General features: G+C 42.0%; 1 non-coding gene across 1 annotated transcript; it reads right to left on the minus strand.

Moving 5' to 3' along the window:
• Positions 1–201: 201 nt before the first annotated feature.
• On the minus strand, positions 202–268 carry LOC149991979 (small nucleolar RNA SNORD109A). The gene has a single exon (XR_016508557.1). It is a non-coding gene; the product is annotated as a small nucleolar RNA SNORD109A (small nucleolar RNA).
• Between the last annotated feature and the right edge of the window lie 10,314 nt (positions 269–10,582).

Below are 10,582 nucleotides of genomic sequence, written 5' to 3' on the forward strand. Positions count from 1 at the left end.
CGGAACGCACTTCCGGTACACAAGTCCCATCTACAACTCTCTGTTCCAAGTGGCTGCGTAGCCCGTCCCGGATCGCCAGTCACACCCAGAGGCGCACGCTGCCGCCCCAGCTGGGACACTACGGATGATGCTGTCAGAGGGGCCGCCAATCAGAGCCAGGCTCTGAGAGTCTCACGGGTCCTGGCCGAGGGCCACGCATCTGGCCCTCAGGCTGACACTTGGAACGAGGCCCTCAGCGCCCTCTGACACCTGCGCTCACCACCGACCCGGACAGGGCCCTGCCAACAAACGCGCGCGTCCACGGCCGGGCTCCTTTGGTGCCGCCTGACTACCTGCCTACTGCCTTATGAATGAACCACTGTGCGTGTGCAGTGGATATCCTAAATGTAGACTTCAAAAAGAGGTTTTTCTTTAAAAAGGAAAGAAATCAACAGTGAAGATTCCTTCAACAAGGCAGGCACACCTCTGGGAGAAAAACCTATCATTAAATACGCTCCACTGGGCCTTGGAAGACTGAGCCCAAAGAATTTCAAACACTGACATCATTGGCCACCACACACAGAGGCGATTTCAAAAGCACCGGACGGTTGCTCACCTCTCTTCCCTCAAGCACAGGGATGGGTCTAACCTTTGACCTGCAGCAGAACATCCAAGAATGTCAATCAGGTCAGAAAATACAGGACATTCAAGAGTAAAGCAGGCGAGTTGGTCCTGCTGTAATTGCTTAGAGCACGGACATCCCCGCACTTCCAGATGCTTGTTTCTTTATCACCTCTGGCATTTAACTTCAACACTTGTTCATCCTCCGAAATCTCCACTCTACAATAGTCAGTGACCCCTCCTACCGAGCTATGCAAATTAGGAACACAGCGATTTATCTTTGAAGGAGAAATTCTGAAGTTGTATTCCATCCCATAGAGACTTTATGAGAATGTTCTATGATGAGGAAAAGGAAGGACATGTGATGAGGCTGTAAGACATGGATTCCAGAAGAGGTGAAGAGTTCTGAAAATGTATTACGAAGAGCACATTCGAGCTGGTGGAACAACGGTAAGAATACAAAACCAGATGCGAGTGTCATCAGTTAAATGGAAATTAAAAGAACCACCCAATGGAAAAGGACATTAGAGGGGTCAGACCTAAGAGGAAGAAGATGAAGCATGGTCTTTCTTAAAATTCTACCCGTTTTCCCTGTAATGTCATTTACAGAAATCCTGAATGAATTCATTTTCACGTCTTATTACGATGGAACATTTCTTCAATGATTATTAACATGTTAGAAGGCCAGCCCTGGTTGGAGCAGCGTCCCAAAGAGCAAAAACACAAGGGTTCGATTCAGGGGTGGGGCACTTACCCAGGTTGCAGTGTGGATCCTCCGTCAGGGTGCAGCCAAGAAGGGAACCAGTCCACGTACCCTTCTCTCTCCCTTCCTTTCTAAAAGCAGGGACGTGTCTTCGGTGAGGATTTAAAAATGTGTGTGTGTGTGTATGTATGTATGTGTATGTATTTATATATATATACACACACACACTCACACACACACACTCACACACACACAGCTGTTTGACGACTGGAGGCTCCTTTCGTCTTGGAGAACGTCGCTCAGTCTCGGTCTGTTGTTCCCTCGTAGATTGAGGTTCATGCGCTTCTGTCTGAGAGGCTCCGGAAATGAGTGTCATTCTCAGGGCCTCCTCGTAGGCACAGCAGGTGCCACGTCACTGTAGGACCTTTCCTGCTCTTCAGTTCCGGTAGTGCCCACCAGGTTCTCCAATATGGACCGATTTTCTCTTTGTAACTGATGAGTATATTATGAGGAAGGTAACCGTGGTCTATAAAACTATCCTGTTTCTCCTCAAAATGTTCTTCCAGAAGTTGTAGCGTCCTTTGATGATTCCTGGTCAAAGCAACTATTATTTCCAAATGTTGATTTTTAGTATCTTCTCATTATATTCATTTTGTTGTAGACAACTTTACTTTTATTATTCTATTTACCCGCTCATCCAACATTTTCATTCGCATTAGTTTAATAACATTAACAAGTACCCTTAACATCATTAATCATTTTCTCAGCCTTGAAGAAATTTATCATGTCCAAACACCCCCAAATATTATCAGTCAAAGCCAGAGGTGGCTCACAGCTGGATGTCCCTCATGCCTCTGTGACACGGGACAGCCTTACCCACCCATCACTGCTTTCTCCTGTTCTTCCTCCTCCAGAATTCTCAACACTCCAGAGCCCAACTGTATCTTACATAGTACATTTCCCTCCAAATACCAGGAGATAACAATCAAGAAGTTAGAAAAGTATAGCACATTCCGTACTTTATAAACCAAATTTCTAAATACATTTTAGTCACCGTTGTGACACAGTCAGGTACAACTTAGGTCCTAAATCCCCTGCTTATTTTGGTCAGCGTTTCAGCCGCTAGATCAGACTTTGCAAGACACAAGGTGTTATGTTCAGAAAAGTGTTGGAACAAACAGAACTCGGGGGGGAGTGGTGGGGGGGTGAACTGGTTGTGGAAATACATTCAAATCGGGTGTAGTTAGAATCCATCCCATGTGTTCCTAAATTACAATTAGGAAAAATATTCCAACAGATTATGGCATACTTATATCATTTGGGGAGCACATGTTCACTCCAAGATCCTCACTGGCTATCCCCCTGCTGTCTGCAGTGGGCACTGACTGGGACCGGGCTCTCCCACGGTGGGTCCCTTCCATTTAGTGACACCCCCGTACTGGCCACTTTTCTCTGATCTGCATCCCCCCCGGCACCCCAGTGCTCTGTGAAATGGTTTCTGCTGAGGAGCACAGTGGCCCATCCGTTAGCACAGGGCGCCTGTATTTCTAGAGGTTGTATTATTTGTGGGTTAGTACCACAAAGTTCTCCACAAATCAATGTCCTGTTCATCCTTCTCCCGTCCCTGCAGCATCTCAATACTTAAGACTCTTTAGTCTGAGGAGCTGCACTGATAATTCTTGGGACTCTGACCCTCAAGTCAAAGGGAGAGAGTGACTACGACCTCAAAAGTGTAGGCCCCACCCCCCAAAAACCTTAGTTTTGCTCCATCGATTTAGCAAAATAGAAGTATTTTTAATTATTACCTTTCAAAGGTTTTCACACTCTAGGCTTTTTTAAGTTTTTAAGAATAGGATGACTTACATAATAAAACTCAGCCTCAAACTCGGCCTATATTCATTGTTTTAAAAGAAATAAATATCCTACTTGGCATGGTTATTGTACATATTAAATGAGATAATCCATGAAATAGTGTTCATCTCTGCATGTGTTACATACACTAAAACCTCATTAGGTGCTACACAAAATTGAAATACATATATTTGAAACTACACACAACACCCATACAAAGGAAACAGTAAAATAATGACCAGAACTCACTATCACCATGTTTGAATATTCTTCCTATGAAATTATTTATTGACTATATCCAAAGAAGCACAAACATTTATCATTTCACATGAATGAAATACAACGTTAACGCCTGAAACAGTTTAGTAACCCAGTAACTGTTGGAAAAATGAACATTCGAAAAACCCAGATTTTAATATCAATTAATTTGAACATACATTACTACTATATATAATTAAATACAATCCAATTAGGTAAATGGATCATCACTAACTCCCCAAACATTAGGACTTAATAGGTTACTTCCAATTTTACAAGTACAACTAAGGTTACAATGAAGACCCTTGGGTTCACATACATCTTTGCACACTATCTATTATAGCCTATAAGTAAATATCTATAAATAAAATTGTTAAGTCAAAATGTGCTGATTTCCACCTAATACATTTTTTCCACTGTCTTCCGGGAAGATTTTTAACATAGCAGGAACCCAAAATTCTCAACACATTGTACCTCTTAATCTGATAGGTGAAAAAGACAACGAATTGTTGATTTGTATCTTTGTGTGTGTGTGTGTGTGTGTGTGTGTGCGCACATTGTTTCGTTATGTATTTATAATTATTCTATAACCTATTGTCTTATAAAATTGATGTGGTGTGGCATATTTTCATATACTCTTGGCCATTTACAATAGTTTTATGAATTGATCATGTGTGGGCTTTCCTGCCCTTAGACTGGGATGTTTATATTTTTTCTCATTAGTTTGAGTTAGCTTTTCATAGACTATTAACACTAAATTGATAATGTAAGTTTCAAGTAACCATACATATATATTTTAATTGACTATAAAATAAAAAGTAGCCCCAATTTAATTTTAAGTTAGCAGGTTGTAGATTCTCTTTCTCTCCTCTAAACCCTCCAACGTGGAAATCACATTTAATTGGATTAAAGATTATATCCATCAGCTATGTTCATATACAAGCGGGCAAAAAAAGCAGGTTTGCAGTTGTTCGTATGGAAAATAATGCAATAATTAGCAACAATGAAAGAATAAACTCAATGTTTCACGTACTCACAACTATAAACTTACTTTTGCACACAGCTCTGTAGTTTACTCTTAGATTTTTATAAACTAGATTAAATAATAGCCTTGGAATATATAAATCCTATGCTGAGATATTGAACCAATTACAACCACTCAGATGAAGTTGAAATAGATCAAAGCTATTGCCCAAGGAGACAGGAAACCATTAAAGAAGTGGAGAGAGAACCTTTCGATCCAAGCTGTGCTGAACAGGAAATGAAAGCAAGGCAGGAGCTGGGACACCAATTCCTCGGGCAGCTGAGGGACGGAATGTGGGAGAAGTGTTATCCCCTATTGGTTATAACTGGGGAGCGGTTCGTATCACTCCAATCCCTTACACAGTGTGGTTTCTACATGGTTTAGCTCATGATGGCCACTAGTACTCATTTATATCATTCTCTTATGGAAGAGATTAAGCCAAAGAGCTATAATTAATTTTCATACAAATAAAATGGAGAGATAAGACTCATATATTTTTAGCACGGGGCTGAGTTAATCTGATGTTTTTCAGGTTCACATTTAGCCAGTTCAGGGACTGCTGAACTCAAGCTCATAGCCTGCGCTGTAAATAAAGTTTTACTGGAACGCAGCCAGACTCATTCCATTACACACTGTGCGTGGCCACTTTCACACTGTTAACCGCAGAGACCACAGGTCTGAGAGACTAATCCTGCCTCCTATCTGGCCCTTTACGGGAATGCTTTGCCAACCTGTTGTCTAGTTTAACAGACTGTGGGGATTAGATGTAATTTTTAAAAGGTTTTAAATATGAAATCTAGCAGGAGTGAAAATCCTTGCATTTAGTTTCAATTTTCTCATGTGAGGCTGACATAAAAGGGAGGCAGCTCTATTTTGATCATTCAAATTCAAGCACAGTAATAAGGCTGGACTTCTTGGTGGGGTGGGGGGTTGAGGGGTAAGGGTTCCTGAGTCCTCATGTTCTCTCCCTCTTTCTCCTTCTAGCCATCATCACTTAAGAGACCACTGTCACCTCCGTGGAAGGGAACTCCCGTGGTTTGCCACTGCTATACTCATTTGACTCTTACACCTAATGGCAGAAGAGATGGGCAGACTAACAGGTTAATAAGATAAATGATTGGTGGGTAAGTAGACAGAGTTGATAGGCAGAGATACACAGATTACAAAAGACAAACGGGCAGATGAAAGAGAAATTAAGTTTTTCTCAAAACTGAGGACTCCTATCTCCACTGACACGTGAATATCTCACATGTCCACTGGAAAACTGTTTCTAAATTTCTCCTAAGATCACAGGACAGCAAATGTCTCAGTGACAGGGTACCTGACAGAAATCACAACATGTGAGTCATGCCAAAGTGAAAAAATATGCCTTTCAAATCAAACAGGTACAACTGGAAGACTAGCGTCATCTTCCTGAAATTCAGAGGTCTTCAGTAAAATATGAAAACATGGTATTTGAGCCCTGGCTGGTGTGGCTCAGTGGATTGAGCACCGGCCTGCGAACCAAAGGGTCGCCGGTTCCATTCCCAGTCAGGGCACATCCCTGGGTTGTGGGCCAGGTCCCCAGTTGGGGGTGCACAAGAGGCAAACCACACACTGATGTTTCTCTCCCTCTCTTTCTCCCTCCCTTCTCTTCTCTCTAAAAATAAATAAATAAATAATAAAGTTAAATAAAATAAATCATGCAATACCTGACTTATTATCAGGGTACTGACCTCTTAAAAAGCAACAAAACAGAATTTGAAGAGCTGGATCAATTCTGTGTTAAGAGAACTCACGTGAAATGTTTATAACACAACACATTACAAAAGACTCGCTACTCCTATGCTTTGACAATAATCGTAGTATTATCAATTAATTAAATAAAATATTTCTATCATTAATTCATTTTATTTTTAATTGCCTTTTCTCTTTACCAGTCAGCCATTTCCTAACTAACTTATTCTCACTCTAAATGCCATAAAAGCAAAACCAGTCACCTACCAATATGTGATGATTATTTCTGTGTGACTCTGAGAATATATATAATTCCCTGTCAAAGGAGCTCATTTTATTGAAACTATGAGACACACACAGAGAGGAAGACATGTTGTAATCAGTAGAATACCCACTGAAATGCAGAGGTAGAGTTAAAAAGGTAAAGATAAACAAAATTCTAAAAAAATCAAACTCTCAAATGGAAGGCAGGAAAGGAGGACAAATGACCCAAAACAAAACAGAAAACAGAAAGACAATGGATGGGAAGACACATAAAAAGAAAATAGCATCAAAAATGGTATCCTTAAATCCAACTTTTCAATAATTACATTAAACATAAATTGAATCAATACAGTGACTCTTAAAACTTAAAAAACATATCCCAAATATATGCTGTCCAAATGGCTCTCTACAAAAAGATACAGGTTGAAAGAAAAAATGATGAACTATACACCATACACACAGTTAAATACAGGAAGTCTAGACTGACTATATTGTTTTAGATAAACATAAATCCTGAATATTTAAGTGACTAATAACAGTTTCAAATGAATCTGTCAGAAATAAAGAAGACAAATCTACAATCATAGGTGGGTGGTTTTAAACTCTGCTCTTCAATAATTTGTAGAATAAGACACACTACAAGTGATAAACCACACTGTCAACCATCTCACCCTAGTGGGCATTTAAAAAACACAGGAGCCAACAACTTTTGAACAAATGTACTTAAATTTTAAGTGCCTATGATATCTTTTATCAAGACAAACTGTTTACTAGGCTCAAAAACAAATCTTCAAAGATTTAAAATCATTCAACTGATAAAAGAATGTAAAATCATAAAAATTAGAAATCCATGCAATATCTTTAAAGAAGATATCAGAAAAGGACTTCTATGTTTATATATAGTTAATGAAGTTTGTGTAGCTAATAGAATTTACTCTTAATTGCCACAATTATATGTTCTTAACTTAGGTCCATATCAAAGGTAAGCAATCCTTACTTGAGATAGTTAAAAGCCAACAGAGGACTGGAATGCCAATTTAGAATAATGGGTCCACACCCTACAAAGAAACTTGATAGATAGAAAGGGATAATTTTACTGCCATGGAAATGGGACATCTTACCCAAGACTAATACTCAAGAGATTAAAATATCATTGAAGATCTTATTGAAGAAAACACTTCAAATTTGAAAAAAACGTATGTTAGAGCAAAGGTAAAAATCTTGACAGGTAATAAAAATTCAAAACTTTTAGGAACTGGGTGTCAACCAAGATGGCGACACCGGGAGTCCCCAAGCCCCCCTTGTCCTGGGGACAGACTGAGTTGGCAACCCCATGGGGAGCGCTTTCCTCTGGAAGAGATGCAGACCCCGCTGAGTGACTCCTACACATCAGACAAATGAGAAAACGCCATTATATGTTCTCTACACGTTCATCAAGCCCTGACGGGTGTGGCTCAGTGGGTTGGGTGTTGTCCCGCAAAGCCAAAGGTCACCAGTTTGATCCCAAATCAAGGCCCATGTCTGGGTTGCAGGTTTGGTCCACTGTTGGGGCAAAAGGTAGCTGATCGATGAATATGGATGTTTCTCTCCCCAATCCCCCTTCTTCCCTCCCTTACCCTCTCTCTAAAAAATAAACACTTAAAAATTAAAAATATATATTTATCAAAACAGGTTTAAAAAAAAGGGCCGAGACACACTCTTACCATAAACCTCACCCCCAGCTCAGAAACACACAATCAGGAGGAAACCAAATGTCTAGCTTCTCCCTGAGGAGTGAAGGACCTGAATCCACACCAACCACCCCAACTTTTAGGACTACGGCCATGGAGCTGGGTTCACAACACCCCCAGCTTGCAGAGCCGATGGAGCTTGTGCCCATGAGACAGCGGTACAGAAAACACAGCAGCAATTACGAACAGGCACACAAATCCTCGCCAAGGCTGTCATCCTGGGGGTCAGCGCAGAACAGTGTGGTTCAGTGGGCTGGGGGTTGTGCCGCAAACCCAAAGCTCATCCATTTCTGGTTGCGGCACATGCCTGGGTTGTGGGCCAGGTTGAGGCAAAAGATCAATTTTTTTCTCTTATATAGATGTTTCTCTTCCTCTCGGTCTCCCTCCCTTCCCTTCTAAGAATAAATAAATATAACTTTTTTTTAGGCTGCTGCCAGGAGGCCAGTCTTCAATTTAGTAGGCACTTGGGTCTGACTGCCACTTCCTCCAGAGATCAGGGAAGGAGGCAGACACCTCTCCCCTCTTCTCCCTCTAGCCCACCCCAATAATAAAACCAAGTTACAAGTATTCTCCTGGAAGGAGTTTTGACACTCATCTGGCACCCCAGCTTTTGCGGTGGCCCCCTGAAAGGCCCTAGGTCAACTGGTTCTAACCGCCAAGTGGGCTTGCATTCACAAGGACTACAGCAAACAAAGAAATAGTTCTTAATGGGCACACGAGCACCCCACCCCACCACCACCACCGTGGCTCCACAGCCAGGGCGCAACAGGGGAAGCGGGGGACAGCACCCACCTCCCAGCTCATCCTTCCCAGCTTGCTGCCTGGAGACAGCTTCTACTGGGCCTTCCTGTAAGAGATGAGTGTGAATCTCCCCGTAGGGACACCTGGCATACCCGCAAATACCGGGAGCCACAGTGAGAACTACGGCGGCTTAGACCATCACAAAGGTTTGAGAGCCAACCAGGAGCTTCGGCAGGGCTGATGGACAGGGCTCATCTCCTCCAGAAGACCATTCTGTGAAGACTTGGGGGGTGTGGCTTTGTTATCTAATGCACAGAATCAACACAGAGTCAAGGAAAATGAAGAAACGAAGGAGTATGGTCTAAACCGAAGCACAACATCCAGAAACAGATCTTTATAATGGGGGTAAGTGACTTGTCTGATGATGTTTAAAACAATATTCATCAAGATGATCACTGAGGTCAGACAAGCAACACAGAAATGAAATGAGAATTTCAACACATAGAATTTTTTGAGCACCAAAAACCACAGAGCTAAAGAACACAATGGCTGGACTGAAGTATCCCGCAGAGGGGTTCAACAGCAGAGCAGACAAAGTGGAAGAAAAAACTGGCAAAAACAAAGCAGTGAAATTCACCAGATAGGCCAAAGGAAACGCAGAATGCAAAGTGAAGGTAGCTTCAGGGGTTTGGGGGGCACCATCAAACAGACCGACGTACACGTTACGCAGGTCCGAGAAGGAGAAGGTACAGAAAGGAGCATAAGGCTTATTTATATACATAATGGCTACAAACTTCCCTAATATAAGGCATTCACACTCAAGAATGCCAAAGGATACCAAAAAAGAGGAATCCAAAGAGACCCACACAGAGACATAGTATTGATATAATTGTATCATCAGAAGTTAAAAGACTAGGAGAGAAACGTTAAAAGCAGCACGAAGCAGCAGCCGCAAACTTTTCAGCGGGAGCGCTGCGGGACAGCAGGCAGCGGGATGTGTTCAAAGTGCTGAAGGAAACCGCTAACCGAGATCGCTCTACCCCGCCTAGTGAGTTTTCAGGAATAGAAAAGAGAGAAAGTTTTCCCGGGGAACAGAAGCGGGGAGACCACTTTGACAACAGCAATGGGCTGTGCTACAACCTCAGGACGGCTACTAGGTCAAAAGGCAATAGGAACTTCTCAGCTCTCCTATCATCGTGTGGACCCACCGCGTGGATGCGGCCCACTGTTGACTGGAAGACCACTATGAGGCGCAGACTATACTAGGAACAATTACACAGCAACAAATTTTACAACCTAGAACAAACAAATTCCTACATACAACCTACCATGACTGAGTCATGAAAACAACAGAACAAAATCTAAATAGACGGGTTACTGTAAAATGGACGCTGAAGCAGCAATCAAACACTGCCCCACAGAGAGAAGTCTGGGAGCAAACTCTCACTGGTAAACTCTTCCTGACAATGAAAGAAGAATTACTCCCAGTCCTTCTCAAACTCTCCGAAGAATAGAAGAGAATGTCCAACTCATTTCGTAAGGCCGGCATTACCGTACTACAAACACCACACAAGGACCACACAAGAAAATAAAATTACAGGCCGACGTCCCTAACAGACATGGATGTAAAATCCTCAACAACACAACAGTCCATCAAAAGAATCATACACGATGGTCAGGTGCAAGTTTTTCCAT

This window comes from Furipterus horrens, unplaced genomic scaffold, assembly GCF_987537825.1.
Source record: "Furipterus horrens unplaced genomic scaffold, mFurHor1.1.pri manual_scaffold_16, whole genome shotgun sequence".
NCBI classification, from domain to species: domain Eukaryota; kingdom Metazoa; phylum Chordata; class Mammalia; order Chiroptera; family Furipteridae; genus Furipterus; species Furipterus horrens.